General features: G+C 38.2%; 1 protein-coding gene and 1 long non-coding RNA gene across 6 annotated transcripts in view; both read right to left on the bottom strand.

The window, feature by feature from the left end:
* Window positions 1-26505, bottom strand: part of CAMKMT (calmodulin-lysine N-methyltransferase) — a 415590-nt gene that overhangs the window by 158757 nt on the left and 230328 nt on the right. The window lies entirely within an intron of this gene.
* On the bottom strand, window positions 6716-14043 carry LOC138436985 (uncharacterized). Its single transcript, XR_011255707.1, has 3 exons — window positions 13865-14043; window positions 11733-11847; window positions 6716-7455 (listed from the first exon to the last, which is right to left on the bottom strand). It is a non-coding gene; the product is annotated as an uncharacterized lncRNA (long non-coding RNA).

Genomic DNA, 26505 nt, shown 5'->3' on the forward strand with positions numbered 1-26505 from the left:
TTCCCTTCTGCAGGTGATCTTCCCAGCCAAGGGATCAAACCCAGGTCTCCCACATTGCCGGCAGATTCTTTACCAGTTGAGCCACCAGGGAAGCCCAAGAACACCTGAGTGGGTAGCCTATCTCTTCTCCAGCAGATCTTCCCAACCCAGGAATCAAACTGGGGTCTCCTGCATTGCAGGCTGATTCTTTACCAGCTGAGTTACCAGGGAAGCCATAAAACTCTCTAAGAAATTTTGAAAATTAATTTTCATACCAAAAAAACTAAGGGAATAACAAATCAATTTCAACCTACAACCTAGGAAGTTTTTGTGTAAGTGTGTGTGCAGGTGTGTATGTGAGAAAAACTTGCTCAAGTTAAGGTACCTAAATTCGAAAGTGAAAAGCATTGGGGCAGAAAGGGTTTTTTGTCAAAAACTTGGTCCTGTGATGGACGTAGTAAGCAGTGGGATGAAGAAGCTGAGGAAAGAGATATTTTGAATAGAGTTTAAAACTCTGAATCTGAAAAAAAGAATCAATACCCTTTTTTCTTTTTGATTAAGAATATGGAAATAAGTAGGGCTTCCCAGGTGGAGCCAGTGGTAAAGAACCTGCTTGCCAATGCAGGAGACACAAGTGATGCAGGTTCACCTCCTGGGTTTGAAGATCCTCTGGAGGAGGGCATGGCAATCCACTCACGTATTCTTGCCTGGAGAGAATCCCATGGACAGAAGAACTTGGCAGGCTACAGTCCACAGGTTTGCAAAGAGTCGTACATGACGGAGCAACTTGGTGTACATGCATGGAAATGAGTAAGAGTCATTCTAATAAAACTCTTCAACCAACAGGAGTTCTTTTGTGAAGCAAAACCTAGGTTAAAATGAAAACAATGGGTACTTTCCATGACTTTTATTCATAAATCGTCAAAAAAGGTATTTAAAAACTATTAGTTATTCAAAGTCCACAGAGTACCAAACTGTTTTTCAAGGAAAATTCATAAAATTCCTATACTGGGATGAATCTCTTCCTAGCTTCTTAAAGCAAACTATGAAAGAAATATGTAAGTTCTTTCATTGACCTCGATGAGGTGTCAACTCCACCATTCATATAAACTCTTTCTCAGGTAGACAATCATCCCGAGCTTGCTTATTATACTTGACATTTGAGAACACAGATTGAAAAAATAAGACCAAAAATGAGTGTGGAATTTAAGCCTAAATTCCCATTTCTGAGATTTTTAATGAACGTATCTGAGATTCTTTAAAAAGAAAAAAAATCTATCATTTCTTTTATTTTAAAAAAATTTACATAGATTGATCTTTAAATTTTAAGAAATGATTCTGACAAATTACTTTTCATTTCCACAGAAGATAATGGCCCTATTAAACGAAATAATAATAGGGCATGGATTAAATGGGCTCTAAAAGAATATGATATTGATGTATCTACATTTTCCAGCTCATTCATTGAAAGGATTAGCTGTAACTAGTGCAGTAGCTATAAAATGTTGAGAGAGAAGGGTTCCTGAGAACTGTCAGATGGTCAGCAAAAAATATCTTACAATAGTATTATTGGAACCCTTCACACAAGGACAGCTGTATCTACTTTTGAAAGCTGTCAAGTATTATGAAGTGTTACTTTCACTTGTAAGTAAATTATGAGTTATTGTCACAATGTTTAAGAAATGGAAGACAACAGAAATTTCTAACAAAGTCCTGAAGTTTCTCATGGCTAGGCAATTCTCACTAGTGTTTCTTCCACTTAAACATTAAAGCTAACTGTTTAGTAAACAATGATAACTACAAGCATCAGGATCCATAGAAAATATAGGATTTTTACCTCCACAGTGCTATCAAATTTATAATTTGTGAGAATTTAAAAGACATGCTAAATGGATGAATCTTACCTATACAAAATGCATACATTTTTCTTAGGTAATTATGACTTTTTACCGACATGTGCAATTACTCAATCTAATCATGCAATGCCAGTTAGCAACTTGCAAATAGGTTTGGTAACGTACGGAACACCTGCAATAGGATATAATTCCTGTGAACCTCATACTTGGAAAACATAACTTTATTCCTTCTTTTTGCTTTCTTATACCTTCTCATCACCTACCACTCAGGGCCTTTAATAAGGAAGTTTCCAAGACAAGTCCTAAAGAACTTCTGATTTTAAGAGTCCCAGGCTTGTTGCCATTCGGTTCTTTTGAACTGAGATTTCATTTTGGCATATAATCACTCCTTTGTATCATTGTATTTTTATTTTGTGCCACCATTCTAAATAGGTTTTACAGATTAAAAGTGCTGTATGATTAAGTTATTCTTCTCAGGCTGTTCATTAGTGGTTCATTGAAAAGGACAATGCTAATTTCAACAGGAAATAATGAAATGTATATCAAATGTTTAATAAAGCTGTATATAAAAATATTTAATAAAGCCTTTCACCAGTTCCATAAGGAAACTGGACCTCCATCTTTTTCTCCCCTATTTCTTCGCAGTTTCTTTCTGGGTAACCTGGACTTTGATTCAAAACTAAGTTTCCATTAAAAAATGAAAGGTCAGCAGGGGTTCTCAGGATACAGGCAAAGAACCAGGGTGTTCGTGAACTTGGAAGGAAAAAAAATCCATATTTTTACTAAACTAACTAAAGTTTAGCATTTTCTTCTATTACAAAGTAGGTTATGAATAATGATATTTTCATGTAATATTATAGTTGTTGCAGTTATTTCAAAATGCTGTTCAGTAGCTCATTCTTAATAAAAAAATTACAATAATAACAATAGTTATTAAAGCTGTACCTAGATCTTATTATTTAATTGTATTAATAAGGAAGCACATATATTACTGTATCACAATTGTGTTTTAAACATATTTTGATGGCTGTATTTCAATGTAATTGGTTTCTTTGTGTTTCTATAATTTTATTAATACATTTGAAAAAAATATTTTGAGGAAATATCCATAAGCATCACCAGGTATCAAAGGGGCTCATGGTACAAAAATGGTTAAGATTCTCTGAGCTAGAGGGAATATAATGCATTCACTCATACATAATATATCACACAAAACTGTATTCCCGTTTTCTGAAAGTGAAAGTGGCTCAGTCATGTCTGACTGTTGCAACCCCATGGACTGCAGCCCGCTGGGCTCCGCTGTCCATGGAATTCTCCAGGCAAGAATACTGGAATGGGTTGCCATTTCCTTCTCCCAGGGATCTTCCCAATCAAGGGATCAAGCCCATGTCTCCTGCATTACAGGCAGATTCTTTACTAAGTCATCACATAAATTAGGATTAACAAAGTGACATTGGAAAGTGACATTTCCTATATAAGGTGGTGATATCACTGCCTTTTCTCTTGGGGATGGTTTTGATCACCACCTCCTGTACAATGTTACAAACCTCCATCCATAGCTCTTCAGGCATTCTGTCTATCAGAGCTAATCCCTTGAACCTAATTGTCACTTCCACTGTACAATCATAAGGGATTTGATTTAGGTCATATCTGAATGGCTTAGTGGTTTTCCCTACTTTCTTTAAGTCTGAATTTTCCAATAAGGAGTTCATAATTTGAGCCACAGTCAGCTCCTAGTCTTGTTCTGCTGACTGTATAGAACTTCTCCATCTTCGGCTGCCAAGAATATAATCAATCTGATTCCAGTAATGACCATCTGGTGATGTCCATGTGTAGAGCTGTCTCTTGTGTTGTTGGAAGAGGGTGTTTGCTATGACCAACATGTTCTCTTGGCAAAACTGTTAGCCTTTGCCCTGTTTCATTTTGTATTCCAAGGCCAAACTTGCCTGTTACTCCAGGTGTCTCTTGACTTCTTACTTTTGCATCCCAGTCCCCTATGATGAAAAGGACATCTTTTTTTAGTGCTAGTTATAGAAGGTCATATAGGTTTTCATAGTATCGTTCAACTTCAGTTTCTTCAGCATTAGTGGTTAGGGCATAGACTTGGATTACTGTAATATTGAATGGTTTGCCTTAGAAACAAACAGAGATCATTCTGTAGTTTTTGAGACTGCACCCAAGTACCTATATTGTGGACTCTAAACCATCCCTAAGAAAAAGAGAGTTCCATCCCTAAGCAAGGAGAGTTAAGAAAGCCTTCCTAAGTGATCAAGGCAAAGAAATAGAAGAAAACAAGAATGGGAAAGACTAGACATTTCTTCAAGAAAAATTAAGAGATACCAAGGGAATATTTCATGCAAAGATGTTCACAATAAAGGACAGAAACAGTATGGACCTAACAGAAGAAGAAGATATTAAGAAGAGGTGGCAAGAAAATACAGAAGAAATATACAAAAGAGATCTCAATGACCCAGATAACCATGATAGTGTGATCACTCATCTACAGCCAGACATCCTGGAGTATGAAGGCAAGTGGGCCTTAGGAAGCATCAACACAAATAAAGCCAGTGGAGGTGATGGAATTCCAGCTGAGCTACTTCAAATCCTAAAAGATGATGCTGTTAAAGTGTTGCACTCAACAACATGCCAGAAAATTTGGAAAACTCAGCAGTGGACACAGAACTGGAAAAGGTCAGTTTTCATTCCAATCCCAAAGAATGTCAAACTACTGCACAATTGCACTCATTGCACAGGCTAGCAAAATAATGCTCAAATTTCTCTAAGTATGTGAACCAAGAACTTCCAGATGTTCAAGCTGGATTTAGAAAAGTCAGAGGAACCAGAGATCAAACTACCAACATCCACTGGATCATAGAAAAAACAAGACAATTCCAGAAAAATATCTATTTCTGCTTCACTGACTACACAAAGCCTTTGACTATGTGGATCACAACAAACTGTGGAAAATTGTTAAAGAGTGGGAATACCAGACCACCTTACCTGCCTCCTGAGAAATCTGTATGCAAGTCAAGAAGAAATGGTTAGAACCAGACATGGAACAAGAACTAGTTCCAAACTGGGAAAGTAGTACATCAGGGCTGTATATTGTCACCCTGCTTATTTAACTTATATGAAGAGTACATCATGCAAAATGCTGGGCTGGATGAAGCACAACCAGGAATCAAGATTGCCAGGAGAAATATCAATAACCTCAGACATGCAGATGATACCACCCTTTCGGCAGAAAGTGAAGAGGAACTAAAGAGCCTCTTGATGAAAGCGAAAGAGGAGAGTGAAAAAGTTGGCTTAAAGCTCAACATTCAAAAAATGAAGATCATGGCATCCAGTCCCATCACCTCATGGCAAATAGATGGGGAAACAATGGAAACAGTGACAGATTTTATTTTCTTGGGCTCCAAAATCACTGCAGGTGGTGACTGAAGCCATGAAATTAAAAGATGTTTGCTCCTTGGAAGAAAAGCTATGACAAACCTAGACAGTGTACTAAAAAGCAGTGATATTACTTTGTTGAGAAAGCTCCATATCGTCAAAGCTGTGGTTTTCCGGTAGTCATGTTTGGATGTGAGAATTGGACCATGAAGAAGGCCGAGTACTGAAGAACTGATGCTTTTGAACTATGGTGTTGGAGAAGACTCTTGAGAGTCCCTTGGACTGCAAGGAGATCAAACCAGTCCATCCTAAAGGAAATCAATTCTGAATATTCATTGGAAGGACTGATGCTGAAGCTGAAACTCCAATACTTTGGCCACCTGATGGGAAGAACTGACCCATCAGAAAAAACCCTGATGCTGGGAAAGATTGAAGGCAGGAGGTGAAGGGGACAGCAGAAGATGAGATGGTTGGATGGCATCACCGACTCAATGGACATGAGTTTGAGCAAGCTCTGGGAGATTGTGAAGGACAGGGAAATCTGAAGTGCTGCAGTCCATGAGGCCACAAAGAGCTGGACATGACTAAGTGACTGAACAACAACAAAATCACTGGCTGGTGAATATTACTGATTATAGATTCACCATAAAGAATTATGGGCATAAGATTTTAAAAATGATTTTATACTTAGTCACCCAAAATAGAGGTATGTAAGTAGTTCAGTTCAGTTCAGTTGCTCAGTCATGTCTCTTTGTGACCCCATGAACCGTAGCACGCCAGGCATCCCTGTCTATCACCAACTCCCAGAGTTTACCTAAACCCATGTCCATTGAGTTGGTGATGCCATCCAATCATCTCATCCTCTGTCGTCCCCTTCTCCTCTTGCCTTCAATCTTTCCCAGCAACAGGGTCTTTTCAAATGAGTCAGCTCTTCACATCAGGTGGCCAAAGTACTGGAGTTTCAGCTTCAACATCAGTCCTTCCAGTCCAAGAGTCTTCTGCAACACCACAGTTCAAAAGCATCAATTCTTTGGTGCTCAGCTTTCTTTAGGTCCAACTCTCGCATGCATACGTGACTACTGGAAAAACCATAGCCTTGACTAGACAGACCTTTGTTGGCAAAGTAATGTCTCTGCTTTTTAATATGCTGTCTAGGTTGGTCATAACTTTCCTTCCAAGGAGTAAGTGTCTTTTAATTTCATGGCTGCAATCATCATCTGTAGTGATTTTAGAGCCCAGAAAAATAAAGTCAGCCACTGTTTCCACTGTAAGTAGTTAATGGAAGCTATTGTTCACAAATTAGTACCACTTTCCCTGGTGGCTCAGTGGGTAAAGAATCCACCTGCAATGTGGGAGACCAGGGTTCAATCCCTGGGTTGGGAAGATCCCCTGGAGAAGGGCAAGGCTACCCACTCCAGTATTCTGGCCTGGAGAATTCCATGGACTATATAGTCCATGGGGTTGCAAAGAGTCAGACACGACTGAGCAACTTTCACTTTCACTTTCAAAGGATTAAAATTTAATCACAAAGATATATAGTTAACCAGTATGTGTGAGAGCCGGAGATTTGTGAAAACAGTCATGGCATTTGTGAAAACAGTTCATCAAATGTGCTACAAATAGATCAAGTAGTCAATTAATATGCACTTAGGAATTTGTCACAGAACACTGTTTTCCAGAAGATAAAATTACAAACTTGAATCTACTGCATAATAAACAACCTCAAAGGTGACTTTTATCAGGGGAAAATTCACAATTATTGAAAAGGATTTTCATCATTCCAAACTTGAACAGAGTGAAGATCTAATCACTAGCATGCCATAGGACTACTAATTTTCCTTATAAAACATAATCTTCTCTAAAAAGTTTGATTTCATGGCATATTGAAGCAAATGTTCAATTTTCTATCGGTTATAAAACAGAAAGGAATCTATATGCATGATTTTAATTACCAAGTAAACTTCAGATGTTTTACAATTCTCACAGTTCTGTCAGAATGACCTCCTGACAGACCTGTCTGCATGGGATTTTCTGGGGAGGGAGTTCCCAAGCTTGGTGATGCAGCTCCATGATGATGCAAACACAGTCCAAAGATGGAAGCCACTGGCTATGATGATCCATTTGCCTCTTGAGAACTGCCAAGTCCCTGGCTGTTTGGCTGATGGTTGGCTTGGACTTTAAGAGATCACGTTTTATCAGATCCGTGGTTCTGTAGCATCACACGGAGTCCCTGTTACAAAGAGATTTCTGGATTCACCCACAGAATGAGCTTTAGTAAACCCAGATGGTGTCACTGCTAAATTCCACCAAAATTGAGGAGAAAATAATACCAATTCTTTCAAATTCTTTCACAAAACTAAAAAAGAATATTTAGTTCAGTTCAGTTCATTTGCTCAGCCATGTCTGACTCTGCAACCCCTTGGACTGCAGCACACCAGGCTTCCCTGTCCATCACCAACTCCCGGAGCTTGCTCAAACTCATGTCCATTGAGTCGGTGATGCCATTCAACCAACTCATCCTCTGTCGTCCCTTTCTCCTTAATATTGCCTAACTCATTTTATAAGGACATTAAACCCTGATACAAAAATCAAAGATATTATGAGAAAACTACAAATCAATATCCCTCACAAAACAAAGATATCCTGTTACCACTTCTACACAACATTGTACTAGAGGTTCCAGTCAGTGAAGTATGGGAAGAAAAATAAATTAAAGGTATCTAGATGGGAAAGAAATATGCAAAATTGTCACTGTAGCACACAACGTGATTGTCTACATAGAAAATTTTACCCAAAAGTCATTAGAGCTAATAAGTAAGTTTAGTAAGATTGCAAGATACAAGATAAATACACAAAGTTAACTATATTTCTATGCACCAGCAACAAACTATTAGATATTAAAATGTGAAAATAAAATTTATAATAGAATTAAAAACATGAAATTCTTAGGGATAAATCTAACAGAAGATGTGTAAGATCAGTATGCTGAAAATCACAAAATATTGCTGAAAGAAACTTAAAAATTAAATTAATGGAAGAATATACCATGTCCACGGATTAGAAGACTTAATAGAAGACTTAATATTGTTGAGAGGTCTATTACCCCCAAATTTATCTGTTGACTCAATGCAATCTCAATCAAACTCCTGGTAGTCAAATAAAAGTTGACAAGCTGATTCTAAAATTCATATGAAAATGCAAAAGACCTAGAATAACCAAAATATCTTTGAGAAAGAAGATTAAGTTTGAAAAACTGATATTACCTGATTTTAAGACTTAATATAATAATACAGTAATAAGAGACTGTGGTTTCAATACAAAGACAAGTATAATATTGTGATTTATAACAAGAAAATATATTTGGTCTTAATTCCTGTTTCTAGCACTATACCAGAGGTTCTAAAACCCTAAGTATTTCCTAAGTGGTGAGAAAAATAAAAGTGTCATTTATTGTGATAATGCGGTAACTCCTGGAATGGCTTCAGGTCACCTAAGGATGGGGCCCGGTTGTAACCAACCATGTGATTGGAGGGTTGGAACTTTCAGTTCCACATCTTGACCTCTGGTGAAGAAGAGGAGCTGGAGGGTAAATCAATCACCAATAGCTGATGCTTTATCAATCCTGCCTACATAATGAAGCCTCTATGAAAATCCAAAAGGATGCAGTGTGAAGAATTTCTGGGTTGGTGAGCTCATGGAGATTCAGGTGGAATGGCATTCTCAGAGAGCATGGAAGTTCTGCACCCTTCTCACACACCTTGCCCTATGTATCTCTTCCATCTGGATGTTCCTCTGTATCCTTTTGTAATAAGCCAGTAACCCAGTGAGTAAATGGGTTTCCTGAGTCCTGTGAGCCACTCTAGAAAAAAGAACCAAACTCAAAGAAGGGGTCATGGGAGCTTCTGATTTGTAGCCAGTTGGTCAGAAGCACAGGTAACAACCTGGGTCTGTAATTGGCATCTGAAATGAAAAGTGGTCTAGTAGAACTGAGCTTTTTCCTTGTAGGATCTGAGGCTCCTTCTGGGGATACAGGGTGAGAATTGAGTTGAATTGTAGGACTCTCAGCTAGTATCCTGAGCATTGCTTGGTTGTGTGGGGAGAAAATCCTCCCTCCACAGTTTGGAAATTAGGTCTCAGAACACCCTTTAACAAATATACCAATGAAACTCAGTAGAGAACCCAGAAATAGACTTACACATACACGAACAACTGATTTTTGACACAGGTTCAATGACATTACAGCAGAAAAAGAATAGTCTTTTCAATAACTAATGCTAGAAAAACAAACATCCATATGTAAAATAAGAACATTTATCCATACCTCATACCATATAAAAAATTACTCAAAATGGATAAAGACCCACTATAAAACTTGAACCATAAAACTTTTATAAGAAAACGTACAAGACAGCTTCCCTGGTAGTCCACAGTTACGAGCCTGCCTTGCAATGCAAGGGACGCCAGTTCAATCCCTGGTCTTGGAAGATACTCTTTGTCAAGGAGCAGCTAAGCCCGGGTTCCACAACTACTGAGCCCTCTGTGCCTAGAGTCTGTGCTCCACAATGAGATAAGCTACTTCGGTGAAAAGCCCACACAGCTCAACGAAGAGTGGCCCCCACTTGCCGCAACTAGAGAAAGCCTGAGTGCAGCAATGAAGACCCACCATAGCCAACATATAAATTAATAAATTAAAAAAAAAAAAAAACAGAACACCTTAAAAAAAATACAACACAGGAGAAAACATTTGTAACACTGGGTCAGCCAAAGAGTTCCAGACATGAACAAAGGACAATCCATAGAAGAAATAAAAAGGATGAATCGGACTTCATCAAGATCAAAACCTTCTGCCCTCTGAGAGACATGAAAAGGCAAAACTACAGACTGGGAGAAGATATCTGCAGATCATCTATCTGCTACAGGACTTGTATTGATAATACCAAAGAACTCTCAAAACTCAATAAGAAGAAGACAAATACCCACGTTAGAAGGTGGTAAGGGAAAAAAAGAAAAAACTTTGCCAAAGAAAATACATAGATGGCAATTCAGCACAGGAAAAGATCCCCAGCATCTTTGGTCATTTGGGAAGTTTAAATAAAAACCACAATGTGATACCACTAGACAGCTATTAGGATGTATCAAATCAAAGAGCTTCATCATTTCAAGTGTTGGCTGAATTCTCCCACAATGGCTGCTGGGAGTGTAAAACAGAAATACCACATGGAAAATAATTTGACAGTTGTTTTAAAAGTTAAACACATAATATTACCATATAATGCTATGATTCTAGAGAAATGAGAAAATAGGTCTTATCAAAAGCTTATATATAAATGTTCATAACAGCTTTATTTGTAATGACCCCAAACTGAAAAGAACCCAAATGTCCATCAATGAATAAATGGATAAATAAACTGCATACATACAATGGAATACTACTCAGCAATAAAAAGGAATGACCTTTTGAAACACATTACAACATGGAAAAAGTTCAAAGTAAATATACTGAGTGAAAGCCAGGTGAAAAAGAGGACAAACTCCATGTACATAAAATTCTAGACAATGCAAATTAATAATCTCTAGGGACAGAAAGTAGATAAGGGTTGCCCATAGAGGGTTGGGAAGAAGAACTACATAGGGGCATGAAAAAACCTTTGGTGATGATGAATATGTTTGTTATCTTGAATGTGGTGATAGTACCATGGATACATACATAAGTCAAAATATCAGATTATATGATTGAAATACGTGTAATTTACAGTAGGTCAATTATACTTCAGTAGGCTGTTTTCTAAAAATTCTATCCAAGCAGTTCTGACACTGTCAGATTCTGGAACCACTGGACTAAACCAAAGCCCTGGACGCCTATGGTACCTTAGGCAGAATCTGTGTTTTCAAACAGATTCCAAGAAAAAATATTTCAGAAACTCTCCGATAACATGTCTCAGTGTTTAATGACCTCAATAGTAAAATAATTCTTCCTTTATCTACCAAATTCTCACTACATTTAAGTGCATTTGTTTTACATTATCCCTGCCAAAGAATTGATGCTTCTGAGCTGTGGAGAAGACTCTTGAGAGTCACTTGGACTGCAAGGCCATCCAACCAGTCCATTCTAAAGGAGATCAGCCCTGGGATTTCTTCGGAAGGAATGATGCTAAAGCTGAAACTCCAGTAGTTTGGCCACCTCATGCAAAGAGCTGACTCACTGGAAAAGACTCTGATGCTGGGAGGGACTAGGGGCAGGAGGAGAAGGGGACGACAGAGGATGAGATGGCTGGATGGCATCACCGACTCGATGGACGTGAGTTTGAGTGAACTCCGGGAGTTGGTGATGGACAGGGAGGCCTGATGTGCTGCGATTCATGGGGTCACAAAGAGTCGGACATGACTGAGCGACTGAACTGAACTGAACTGAACTGTGAAAATTAAAATAAAACAATCACTTCATAAACTTATCCTGACAATGTGACATACAGTCGCTACTGAACAAATGACTATGAAATGCAATACCTCTGAATAATTTGAAATGTGGTCTCTCTTCTCTATGGATTTCCCAGGTAGTACAGAGGTAAAGAATTCGCCTATGGCTGATTCATGTTGAAGTCTGACAGAAAACAACAAAATTCTGCAAAGCAATTATCATTCAATAAAGAAATAAATTAAAAAAAAAAAAAGAATTCGCCTGCCAGTGCAGGAGACACAAAAGACGAGGGTTTGATCCCTGGGTTGAAAAGATCCCCTGGAGTGGGAAACAGCAACTTGCCCCAGTATTTTTGCCTGAAAAATCCCATGGACAGAGGGGCCTGGTGGGTTACAGTCCATGGGTCGCAAAGAGTCAGACACAACCGAGTGTGCATGCACACACACACACACACACACACACACTTCTCTAGTCTGAACTTCCAAAGAAACATCTAGTCATCATCTTACTGGTTTAGAATGTTTTACTCTGGGCCCTCTAGTATCCCTGCAGCATACAATTAGAATAGTCTGCAAGTTGTAACTCTTAACTCTAAAGTTGTAACTCTAACTCTAGAGTTGTAACTCTAAAACTATTACAGAGTAATGGCTCTGGACTCTTATGCTTGCAAATCATATCCCTTTTTACACACTCTGAATTTATGTGTTGCTTATAAATAACAACACAGAATTGCTCAGGGATATATAGATTGGATTTCACTCCTGACTCCCAATTTTGTCTTTGTCATACTTAAGGCCAAGCTGCTCCTATTTTGTATCTATCTTTGATACTGTTCATGATCCCCACAGCACACGATTTTGAACTTGGTCCTATTGCCCTGCATAGAGTACATACTGGTTCCTTTATAATGGTTTAAGATCATTGCATTTCAACTGTAACAACTTTTCAAAGCACTTGTATTAGAGTTTTCCTTGGAACGGATTTATTGTTGATACTGAACCCCTGGTGACCATTTTCAACTGTGGCTTATCAGTGAGGTGGGCTCCTTACTTCAGGAATACAGTCTGGACTGGACCACATCCTTGGACTTCGTGCTAAAATGTCAGGTGTGATTGAATCAAAATCCCTTCTGAAGTTCAGATAAATTACATATCCTGCTTCTTAAATGTCTGTACAAACTGTCAATCTCTTAAAGAAGGAAATTAAATCGATCTGGTACAATTTGCTCTTTGCAGAGCCAAGAGAGTGACTACTCAGTGCTTCACACTCTCCTATGCGATGACTAATTGATTGCTCAGTGATTTCATCCAGCACAGAATCTTTAAAAGTATCAAAATTAACCTGTCTGGCTGATAGGAGGTATAATTTTTTCTCCTTTAAAAAAGCTGGACACTAAAGCTGCTTTGGTTTAATCAACAAGCCTTTTCACTGTTTTTTAAAATCATTTCATGAAGATACCCAATTTCCTACTTTTGATGACAGCACCTCTAGGAACTCCATCTTGTTTATCTTCTACAGACTTAAAGAACTGAATACTCTGCTTTACGTATGCATTTGTGCAAAGTCATTTCAGTCATGCCTGACTCTTTGCAAATCCTAGGGACTGTAGCTCATCAGGCTCCTCTGTCAATGGGATTCTCCAAGCAAGAATACTGAAGTGGGTTGCCATGTCCCTCTGCAGGGGATCTTCCTCACCCAGGGATCCAGCCTGAGTCTCTTATGTCTCCTGCATTGGTAGGCGGGTTCTTTATCACTAGCGCCACCTGGGAAGCCCATGCTTTATATATAGGTAACATAAGCACTTGCTGACTTGAATTTTAATTCAAAAAATTACTGATGCATTCCATAAGTATCTTATAATGAATGGGATTAGGTTAATTTTAATTTAGTATCTCCCATTTTAGATCACTGGGCTTCCCTGGTGGCTCAGTGGTAAAGAATCTGCCTGCCAAAACTGGAGACGCAATTTCAATCCCTGAGTTGGAAAGATCCCATGGAGAAGATAGCATTCTGCTTAACAATTTAGAGAGCATTTAACACTATCCATAAATTATCAGTGAAACAGTATTTCTATAGGTAGGACTTGTCTTTATAACTGACTTTCATTTGGAGATGAAAATGATTTCAGTGAAGGCCATTATTCAAATACAGGTAATATCCCACATTCTCTGGCACACTTCCACATCTTACAAATTAAAATACTCCACTACTTTCATCTTACCTTCTAGGCAATAGGTTAAGGAGCAGCAATGCAATCCATAATCTCATTGCTGCTAACTGCTAAGTCGCTTCAGTCGTGTTCGACTCTGTGCGACCCCAGAGATGGCAGCCTACCAGGCTCCCCCATCCCTGGGATTCTCCAGGCAAGAACACCAGAGTGGGTTGCCATTTCCTTCTCCAGTGCATGAAAGTGAAAAGTGAAAGGGAAGTCGCTCAGTCATGTCCGACTCTTAGCGACCCCATGGACTGCAGCCTACCAGGATCCTCCGTCCATGGGATTTTTCAGGCAAGAGTACTGGAGTGGGGTGCCATTGCCTTCTCCGATAATCTCATTAGAAGAGGTTATATTTTATAAACTATTTAAGTAAGATATAAACATCATTGAGGATACTTTAAGAAATTATCTGATGTAAGCTTAATGAAACATTTTATTAAGTAACAAAAATAATAATGGCTCTTTTTTAAAATTGAGAATTCATGTGCCAGGCTTCTAAATCCTTTTATTACCATTGGATCTTTTAATCCTCACAGCAACCCTATGATGAAAGGCAGCACAATTATATCCATTTTACAGTTAAGGAAATTCAGACCTAAGGTGATTCAATAATAGGTAACAAACTGGCTAATTAATAAAGAAGAGATCTAAATTCTTGTCTGTCTTACTGGAGAGCCTAAATTCTTCTTCACCATACTATTCTGCCACTTGGAGGGCCTACTATCTACCAAGCAAAGTTCTAAGTACCAAGACATATGAATTAGTCATAGTTCCAGTCCTTGGGGAGCTTCTATTTGGTGAAAAGAGGGAGATGGTTCATTGCAAGGATTTTTCCTGTCATTGTGCTTCTCTCTATGAGGAAGATCCCCTGGCATCTTTGTCTGGGGATTCTGAGTGCACTAGAGATTTCTGCCCAACTCCTGGGAAGCTCTCTAAAAGTTCCTTAGGCATGGTCAGTTTCAGTTATCTGTCTAGGTCTGTCATAGCTTTTCTTCCAAGGAGTAAGCCTCTTTTAATTTCATGGCTGCAATCACCATCTGCAGTGATTTTGGAGCCCAAGAAAATAAAGTCTGACACTGTTTCCCCATCTATTTGCCATGAAGTGATAGGACAAGATGCCATGATTTTCGTTTTTTGAATGTTGAGTTTTAAGCCAGCTTTTCACATTCCTCTCTCACATTCATCAAGAGGCTCTTCAGCTCCTCTTCACTTTCTGCCATAAGAGTGGTGTCATCTGCATATCTAAGGTTATTGATATTTCTCCCAGTAATTTTGATTCCGGCTTGTGCTTCCTTCAGCCCAGTGTTTCTCATGATGTACTCTGCATATAAGTTAAATAAGCAGGGTGACAATATACAGCATTCACATACTCCTTTCCCAATTTAGAACCAGTCCATTGTTCCATGTCTGGTTCTAACTGTTGCTTCTTGACCTGCATACAGGTTTTGCATGAGGCAGGTAAGGTAGTCTGGTATTCCTACTCTTTAAGGATTTTCCACAGTTTGTTGTGATCCACAGAGTCAAAGGCTTTAGTGTAGTCAATGAAGCAGAAGTAGATGTTTTCTGGAATTCTCTTTCTTTTCTATGATCAAATGGAACAGTGGCTGAGAGGTCTGAAATTCTTAATTTAAAAAATATAGGAATCTCTAGGAGAAGGAAATGGCAACCCACTCCAGTATTCTTGCCTGGAGAATCCCAGGGACAGAGGAGCCTGGTGGGCTGCCACCTATGGGGTCACACAGAGTTGGACACGACTCAAGCGACTTAGCAGCAGCAGCAGCAAGCATCTCTAGGACTTCTGGCAGTAAGCTTACCCTACAATAAGAACAAAGTATAAACAAAGTATTAATCAGGTGTCATACATAAGCCAAGTTTTCCTCCTCAAACATTTTTTTTTTAAACTGCTCTGTTGGAGCCAATGTTGATTAGCTAAAGGAAGAAAAGTTTATTTTCCTTTCCCTTATTTCTCTTTGGAATATTCTACTCTGACTGAGACTTCACGCTGTAGCCGATTCCTGACTTACTCAGGCCACCAGCACCCCCCTACATAGCCTATTCAGGAAGACAGAAATTTGACAGACAAGAATTTGAACAAGAATAACAGTCTGTGCTTTCTTAATTTTAACTATAAAATAAAATGTTCTAAATGTTAATTCTGTAACTAATAAATTTTTTTCCTATTAATTTTCCAAACTGAAAACCAGGACTAAATTTTGTTTTTCAGAAATAAATCTCTTCATGTTCTGTATTTACTCTTCTTATATGTATTCCTTAATATAAAGATTGGTGAGGCCTTTAAAATTGTTTGAACCAACTTCAGTGTGGGACAGTGTGAGACTAAGAGATAGCTAAATGTTGTCTGGACAAAAGCGAGACAATTTCAAGGGAGAAATGCTATTTGAAAAACATTTCCCATGTTATATGCAAAGACACAGGGGCTAAACAGTGTGCAGCATTTTACTCTTTGAGATAGCAGACCTGCAGAAGAGAAAGGACTTGTTTCAGAACACTGGGAAATATAAGAGTTTAGCTTGGGGGTAGGGTGAACGTGGGAGGGTATGATCTGAGGGAGGGGAGAAGATGTTATAGGGCTATGAGAACCAGAAATGCTGGGACTTAAAATCGTTGGTCAAAGGGACTCGCTGTAGTTTTTTGGCAAAGGAGAGCAAAGGAAAGACTTTGGACTTTGTATTCAGATAGAACTAGATACAAAGTCCAGTTGTACAGTTGGGAGCCTTGGTTCTTGTTATATAAAATGTGGTTAATGAGACTAACTTCCCAGAATGAAATGAAATCATGTTTGAAAGTGCCTACTAGAGTGTCCCCAGTAACAAATTCTTTTCCCTTCAAAAGAGTGACAGGAAGAAAACGAAATGTCAGATTTATTTGGCAGGAATGGAGAAAACTGAAGGTAGTACTTGGTGAAACAGAAAAACTAATTAGGAGACTGGTGCAGAAAAGTAGATCAAGATGAGGAAAATGTGGCAGTGAGAAGTAAAAAGAACCAAATTTGAGAGAATTTCTGAGAAAATAAAAAATACTAAGCTTCATGAAAAATTAGATAAAGGAAACAACAAAGAAAAGTCCAGATAATTCCAAGATATCTAGCTTAAGCACTGGAAGAAAGGTGATGGAAATGGAAACAGAGTTAAACAAAGTGAAGAGAAATGATGACCTTGGGCGTCTTCCTCTCCGATACAGTAGGTTTGAGGTAAAGTTAGGCCATTAAGAGAAAATATCAAAGTGGCTGGGAATATAACTGAAGTCAGTGAACTAGGGAAATTTCTAAGAAATAGAGAAAAGAAAGAAGCTAACATTGATCATAGAGCTAAAAAGATCCCCTTCCCATTCCAATCATACTCATCCAAACAACCATATGTTCATCAGAATCATCTTTCTAACCCAAAAATCTAAAACATAAACCTGATATTGCCATCCTGCCCTCCTCCACTAAACACAGCTTCATTTTGCCGGTAAAGCATCTGTCTCCAATGCGGGAGACCCAGGTTCGATTCCTGGGTTGGGAAGATCCCCTAGAGAAGGAAATGGCAATCCACTCCAGCACTCTTGCCTGGGAAAATCCCATGGATGGAGGAGCCTGATAGGGGTCTGAAGCTTAGCTTGAAGGATTTTGAGCATAATCTTGTGATGTGAAATGAGTGCAGTTATACAGTAATTTGAACATTCTTTGGGATTGCCCTTCTTTGGGATTAGAATGAAAACTGACTGTTTCAAGTCCTGTGGTTACTGCTGACCTCTATGGGGTCGCAAAGAGTCGGACACGACTGAGCAACTTCACTTCACTTCACTTCAATGTAACAGTGAAATACCCAAACTTTCACTATATAATCTTAGCCTCCTTCCACAGCACAGCTCTCCCTTTCTGGTCTCCCTTTCTCCTTCCTCTCTTTTTCACCTCTCACCTATCAAAATGCCTCACCTTCCTCAGAAAATGCCATAGTGTCTGTGTCTGTATTGCTATTCCATGGAGAAGCAGTGGAATGAAAATCGATAAGGAGAGGGAGAAGAAGGGGGAGACTGTAGTCTGATTTTTCCCACCTCCAATTCTGGCCATACTGAGATACTACTAGACTTCCACATAGGAAGTGTCTGCCAAGACTTAGAGCAATGGGAACCCTAAGGCATGGCTGGAGGCAATGGAAGAAGATAAACTTTTGGAAAAACAATTTGACAGTTTCTCAGAAAGTTAAATATATATTTCCTGTATTATCCATACAGCAATCCACCTCATATTCTCATTTCAGAGTAATGAAAACATAGCTCCACATACCAGGGTTTATATCTCTATTCTTAAGAGATTAAGAAAAGGTGGCAAGAATACACAGAATAACTGTACAAAAAAACTCTTAATGACCCAGACAACCATGATGATGTGGTCATTCATCTAGAGCCAGACATCCTGGAGTGTGAAGTCAAATGGACCTTAATAAGTATTACAATAAACAAAGCTAGTGCAGGTGTAGGAATTCCAGCTGAGCTACTTCAAATCTTAAAAGATGATGTTGTTAAAGTGCTGCACTCAATATGCCAGCAAATTTGGAAAATTCAGCAGTAACCACAGGACTTGAAACAGTCAGTTTTCATTCTAATCCCAAAGAAGGGCAATCCCAAAGAATGTTCAAATTACTGTATAACTGCACTCATTTCACATCACAAGATTATGCTCAAAATCCTTCAAGCTAAGCTTCAGCCATATGTGAACCAAGAACTTCTAGATGTACAAGTTGGATTTAGAAAAGGCAGAGGAATCAGAGATCAAATTGCCAACACATGCTGGACCATAGGAAAAGCAAAGGAATTCCAGAAAAACATCTACTTCTGCTTCATTGACTCTGCTAAAGCCTTTGACTATGTGGATCACAACAAATGGTGGAATATTCTTAATGAAATGGGAATACCAGACCACATTACCCACCTTCTGAGAAGCCTGTAGGCAGGACAAGAAGCAATAGTTAGAACTGGACATGGAACAACGGACTGGTTCAAAACTGGGAAAGGAGTACGTCAAGGCTGTATATTGTCCCCCCTGCTTATTTAACTTAAATGCAGAGTATATCATGTGAAATGCCAGGATGGATGAATCACAAGATGGAATCAAGATTGTCTGGAGAAATATCAACAACCTCAGATATGCAGATGACACCACCCTTATGGGAGAAAGCAAAGAACAAGAGCTTCTTGATGAAGGTGAAAGAAGAGAATGAAAAAGGTGGCTTAAAACTCTACATTTGATAAACTAAGATCATGGCATCTGGTCATATCACTTCATGGGAAATAAATGGGGAAAATGTGGAGGCAGTGTCAGATTTCATTTTCTTGGGCTCCAAAATCACTGCAGATGATGACTGCAGCCACAAAATTAAAAGATGCTTTTTGCTTGCTACTTGGAAAAATAACTATGACAAACCTAGACAGTGTATTAAAAAGCAGAGACATCACTTTGCAAACAAAGGTTTGTATAATCAAAGCTGTGGTTTTCCAGTAGTCATGTATGGATGTGAGAGATGGACCATAAAGAAGGCCGAGTGCCAAAGAATTGATACTTTCAAACTGTGATGCCAGAGGTTATTGAGAATCCCTTGGACAGCAAAGAGAATCCCTTGGACAGTCAGTCCGAAAGGAAATCAACAGTGAATATTCTTTGGAAGGACTGATGTTGAAGCTGAAGCTCCAATACTTTCGCCGCCTGATGCAAAGAGCTGACTCACTGGAAAAGACCCTGATGCTGGGAAAGATTGAGGGCAGGAGGAGAAGGGGACGACAGAGGATGAGATGGACGGATGGCATCACTGACTCAATGGACGTGAATTTGAGCAAATTCAGGGAGATAGTGAAGTACAGCGAAGCCTAGTGTGCTGCAGTTCTTGGGGTCGCAGAGTCAGATACGACTTAGTGACTCAACAACAACAATTCATAATTGCTATAAACTGGGAGAAAAAATATCCTCAAAGGTCAAGAAACAAATAAATGAATAAATGAATTATCAGTTCAGTTCAGTTCAGTTCAGTCGCTCAGTCGTGTCTGACTCTTTGCGACCCCAAGAATCGCAGCACGCCAGGCCTCCCTGTCCATCACCAACTCCCGGAGTTCACTCAGACCCACATCCATCGAGTCAGTGATGCCAGCCAGCCATCTCATCCTCGGTCGTCCCCTTTTCCTCCTGTCCCCAATGCCTCCCAGCATCAAAGTCTTTTCCAAAGAGTCAACTCTTCACATGAGGTGGCCAAAGTACTGGAATTTCAGCTTTAGCATCATTCCTTCCAAAGAAATCCCAGGGTTGATCTCCTTCAGAAAGGACTGGTTGGATCTCCTTGCAGTCCAAGGGACTCTCAAGAGTTTTCTCCAACACCACAGTTCAAAAGCATCAATTCTTTGGCGCTCAGCCTTCTTCACAGTCCAACTCTCACATCCATACATGACTACTGGAAAAACCATAGCCTTGATTAGACGGACCTTAGTCAGCAAATGAATTATGGTATATCCATAAAGGCTTCCCAGGTGACTAAGTGGTAAAGAATCTGCCTGCCAATGCAGGAGCAGCAGGAGAGAAGAGTTTGATCCTTGGGTTGGGAAGATGCCTTGGAAGAGGAAATGGCAACCCACTCTACTATTCTTGCCTGGAAAATCCCATGGACAGAGGAGCATGGCAGGCTACGGTACATGGTGTCTCAAAGAGTTGTATACAACTGAGCACAACAATGATGAGTGTGGCTCAAATATAGTAAGCCCTTAATAAATACTTGTTGACTGAATGTCCAGTCCATTCCAACCCATATTTGAGTTCCTTCTACATACAAAGCATAGCATTATGCAACGAAGGAAATATTAAAATATGTCAGACGTGAAGAGCTAACAATATAATAATGCATGAAATAATAACTATGTAAGTATTACGTGCGGTTAGCTTTTGGTGCAGCGGGAATCTGAAAAAGATAAATATTTTCCTTTAAATATTTTTCAGGTAGTCAGTGCATCAGCAGTCATAAGAAAAAGGAAAGGAATATGCATACAAATTAAGGATTCTGTTGCAAGGCTTAAAATTTTAGAATCTGGGAGTTACTTTTTAGCTATTAGTCCAACTTAGGTAAGGTTATCTGTTGAGGAGTACTCAAGAGCTGTTTTCTTTGGTGCTCACAGAGATATAAAATGCAAAATATTTCAACTCCAAGACACCTCTTCATGTAACTTTCATGTACTTCACCCATTATCTCCTGTAATATTTTAGGTAAGAGATCAGTCATTCAGTCTTTTAAAACTAAGACTATAAAATAGTATTCAAGAAGGGAAAAATCATTGCCTAATCATGATTCAACAGGTGCAGAATTTAAAACCAAAGAGGAATGTGGTACTGCAGTACTTGCTTCTAAGACTACTTGCTGAGAGAATGCCTTTAAAATACAATGAGCAGGTGACCACTGACCTTTATAATACAATGGATGGCAAAAGGAAGAATAGTTGGCAGAAGGAAGGAGACAGTTAACAACCAAGAGCATTTAGAGATGTAGACTTTTGTTGCTCTTTCATCTAGGTTACTACTGAAGTATCAGTTCCAAAGTGTTCATATTTTCATGGCACTGCATTGTTACTAACGTACACTCTATTTACGTTTTTTTCTTTTCAGAGAGAAAGAATGAACATTGTGAGTACTGTCAGGTTTAAAAAAATATATGCGTGGAGTAATTTGAATATCAAAATAGGTTTCTCGGCATTAGGATGTGATGTCATGCTGTAGTTACCTACAAAGGCCAGACAGTTTCAAAGTGTGACGAGTAATCAGACTAAGAAAAGCAAGAAATGGCAAAAGAAATAAGCTTGGAGAATTTTGCCACAGGAGTGAAACATTCCACCGGAAATATCTAGTTTTTAAATAGTCACCAGCTGTAAAATTCACATTGTTCTTTATATAAAATGATTTTGTCTTTTAAAACAGTTCCATGCTAGACCTTGGCTTTTGGAACGCTATAAATACTTAAAGGCCCAAATAGTCTCAAAAGTTACCCAATGCAATACTTTATTTAAATAACATTAAGAATAACATTAAGGCCTTTCCCCCCAATCTAGTTGGATGAAACATTAGATATTTCGGTACACATATATTTAATGGTCAGGTCATAACCTAACAAGGCAGAGTTACAGCATATAACAAACTTGACTCATATTCAGAGGAAACGGACTTAATTCTGAGCTCCGCAACTTTCACTGACCATGAGCTTTTAGTCCACTTGCTTAATCTAAACCTTGTTGTTCCTACAGGCAAAATCAGAATATTAATTGACTTGTCATAACCCTTAGCCCATGATAAACTGCTCATTATTATCATCCTCTAGACACACACAGGCTTTTCATTATTACCTCCAAATGGAGAGACATATAGAAAAGGTAAAGTCCTTCAAAATTTCTCCTTTTTAATATCACCTGGAACACACTTGTACTTCCCAGTTTTTGGGCTAGCTGCATTCTGACATTTGTGTAGTCAACCACAACCACAGCAAGCAGGATGGCATTTATCTTTTATAATAATACAGAGTGCTCTGTCGTAAAGTAGGGTCACTGAAATGAGTAATAATCCCACCGGCATCTAAGGTACAACCAGCGGGGTCCAGGTCAACAGGCAAGCAGCCGATAATTTGCCCAACAACACTGAATTTCATCTGCCCACAGCCTCTATCTACTGATTATACAATCAATACACCTCAGATGAGAAGAGCTAACAACTGACCGGGGCAGATCAATGCGAGCAAATAAGCGCTTCATGACAAAAAGTTTGATAATTACCATTCTGAGGCCGTGTAAATGTTGTTTCTATTGTAACAACATTCATGATGATACTGCTATGATTGCACTGTTATTATAGGTTTAATGTTAGGCAATCAAGCTACAGTGGTCTAGATATCAACAAACAGCATCAAAAGAAAACATCAAATTGTCCCTATTCTTTTGACACTGTAGCTGAGAAATTTTTCTGTGTTAGTGGCCCTAAATGAACAATAATAAGTGACAATTTAGTGAAAAACACTATTTTCACATTTTACAAAAGTCATGCAATATAGATTGATACAAGTATGATTATTTCTAGGGCCACTTGAACCAGGGAATTAAAATAAATTCAGTCCTGTGACCACAGCTTTCTTTCCTTTTTTTTTTTCCACCTACATCATTTAAAGAGGATTTATGTAAATTTTCTCTGTACTCATAATTTTTCAAGCATTAGTACAGTCATAAGTATAGGGCACCTTGACTTGATTTAATTACCACCGTTTCTACTATAGCACACTTTTTTATTTTATTTTTGAGCCCTGATTGCTGGTTCATTCTCAATCATTAACATTTAGAAGAACTAGTCATTACTGGTTTTCAATAGCTGCTTGGGTTCCTATAATCACTTAGAGTCTTAAAACACAAAAATGGAAAACAGATATTTCAAAGGTAGAACAAATCTTGATTCCTAGAGTTAGGGTCCAAGAAGCCCGAGGTGTGTGGTCACTGAAGCAAACAAATTCTTAACCTTCCCATTTGCTTTTTAAAAACCATAAGGAATTGGGTTAAAAAAAAAATTAGGACACCTCATTTCTGTAAGATGCTTGCTTATATAGAAAAGCGGGAACCAATTCCAAAATGAAAGGCTTTTCAAAAGAATGACAGTCACTTTGGGCCATAATCATTTTGATGAAGGTATGTCTGACTTTCAATTTGTGTGACACACATTTTTAATTGTCACTTCCATAAATTCATGCCCAGCTGCACCCAGATAGTCATAAAGTTACCTGTCTACAACTTGGTCACCACAACCCTGAGTGGCCACATCTCTCACTGTCTGGGGTAAATCAGCCACGTTTCCATGCAGATAAGAGATACAGGGGAGGAGGAGAGCAATGCTAAAGAGTTTGTCAATAGCTCAGAAGAGAAAGGGCAAACCAAAAACCTTTTGTGGGCAGCAGTGCGAGAAGATTTCCAGCATGCTCAGGGGTTGCTGTTAAATGTCTTTTTCAGCAGTATTCTCTTTCTTTCCATGCAGCTTCTACCTTGCAATAGAGTCAAAGAATATGATGTATATTAAAATGCTCTGCCTCTCAGATGGGGTTCATTTTTATTCAGGGACAATTTTGCTGACTGACAGGTAAGCGTTTGGTGCTGAAATTGGACCTGTACAAGAGCTTTGCATTTCATTTGCTCCATTACACCAGTGCATGAATTACTGGGCCTCCACGTTGGCATCTTTCCATTACTTTCAAATATCTGACATGAGCAAAATGACTCATCTGACATTTCATGTAACAAATTTGTTCCAAAAAGAATAGAACATTATTATACTATTTTATATACCTGGGAACCACAACCTTCCACCCTAATCTGACCAGAAATTGTAAGTGTATAAATAGTAGCTGATATCAGTTTAAGAAAACACACTGCCAGTGACAGCTGTAAAGTATCATGGCAAGAAACAGGTCTGCTTTTTCATGTTACCCACTGTCATTTCAACCTACTTCCTGAAATGTTAGCAAACTCTAGTCAAAGAGGTAGCTTTATGTTTTGATTCCGTTCCCACCATTGAGTAAACTTTGAAGCATTATTTATTCCAATGCACCAATGCATCAACTTTTTCACCTTTCATCAATTGCTTTAATAGATGTTCATTTTCCTTATATAAACGTATTTCTTGAAACCGTATAGATAGCTAAGAGTCAAGGAGTTAAAAGGCCTATATCAAATAGCCACTCACAGTTGTATCATACAGTTGTAATGCTACTATTTTGCTGACCAGAACAGAATTCTTTGGTCTCTAAATCCTTAGCTCTCACTTTCTCTTTGAATGCTTTTTTTTTTTTAGAGCAACAATTATACAGACCATGACTCACAACCTTAAGGCATTTCATTTCAAAACTAACACCACACTCAATTACCCAATTTGCCTTGTAGAACTAGGAAGGTGTTTCAATTCTTTGCTAAAGGCCAGTGTTATCCTAGAGAGCACAGCTCCAGGTAGAAGATTAGGGAGGAAAGAATCTTCAGCTCTATGACTCAGCCAAGAGTTTTTCCCACCTCTTCACTTAAAAATATCTCAACACATTACAGTCTGCCATCTGAAGCTGAAGATCAGAGATTTATACTCAAAGAAGGGTTTTTCTAGGTGACAGTATAACATTTCATAAAGTAGGAGAATAATTATGTGACAGCAAAATTTTAAATATCATGTTCACTGTTAGTATGAATACATCAAATTAATACAGTATTATTTCCATATGAAATTATTAGCCTCATTATTGTATAATGGCATTTTCTTTAATAAATGGTCTCTTTTATAAGTGTTAATATACTTTATATTATGGTATATCTTTCTTAACAATGTTAATTTACCTTTAATCATTATTCATAGGCTGAATTTATATAAAGCTATAATAAAAATATGAGACATTCAAAAAGTCTCAATTACTTTTGTCATTATACCTCATCTGTATTAAAAAAAAAAAGCATCTGGGAATTCATGGCATTTTCCTGGTACAACCAGCATCAAAATGATTTTACTCCTCTGGGGAATCATTGAACTAGAATACCTATAGAAGACATTACACATTTGAATAACATATATCTTTAAATAAATAGTATTAATGTATGGTCCAAGAAAGTAAATATTTTAAAAACAAACTGCTTAATAATAGGTCCAACATCAAACACAAGCCTTCTTTTCATAGAAACTGAATGCATGAATATTCTTTGCAATATTTTTCTCTTGATTGCAATGAGTGTTGAAGATATGGGCTACTTAAGTGTCAATGATTATCTTCGGAGTTTCATTTTTAAAAGTGTGGAAGTGAGGCTATTCTGAGCAAATCCTAAGCAATCTCTAGCTTCAATAGTGTAGTTACTATTATTCTGACTCCTCTCCCTCACTAATCCTTAGTATGCTACTCCTTAAGGCCTACAGAATCTCACCAGCCACCTTCTATGACTGTTGAATGCTATCAGTGTAAGACACAAGATCACATTGACTTTGATCAATGATCACATTCATACTGGACCCTCAGGTAACTCAACACGCTTTTATCTTCTTTACTTCAGATTCCCTGGGTCTTCTTTTGTTTCTGCCTCCCCCTCCTCCTATTTTTTTTTTTAAATTTCATTCATTCTCATTTCCTCTGAGATCTGCTTCACCACCTGGTGCAGGTATGCTTCCACAGGTATGCTCAAATTTCCCAGATCTAGACTGTAGATCACTAGGGAGAAGGATACCTAGTGGATATCTTATAGTCTGACCCATACTTTGTAAGTAGTCCAAAAATAGGAAGGTAAATGAATGATTGAATATTGAAATAAGATCCTATAAGGGTTTCATGCTATGTGACATCATAGGCAAAAAAATAACAAAAATAATAAAGATGTTTATAAAACAAATCTAACAAAAATAGGCAAGATTTATGTGAAGAAAAATATACAATGCTACTGAAAACATTAAAGAACACCTAAATAAATGGAGAGACATGCCATGTTCCTAGATGGAAGCATTCAATATTGTAATGATGTCACTTCATTATCAAATTACTCTATAAGTCAATGCAACTCCAATCAAAATCACAATTTGTATTGACAATATACACATATTTTGGAGGGCATTCTTGCTGTACTGGTAT

Source organism: Ovis canadensis, chromosome 3 (assembly GCF_042477335.2).
Source record: "Ovis canadensis isolate MfBH-ARS-UI-01 breed Bighorn chromosome 3, ARS-UI_OviCan_v2, whole genome shotgun sequence".
NCBI lineage: Eukaryota > Metazoa > Chordata > Mammalia > Artiodactyla > Bovidae > Ovis > Ovis canadensis.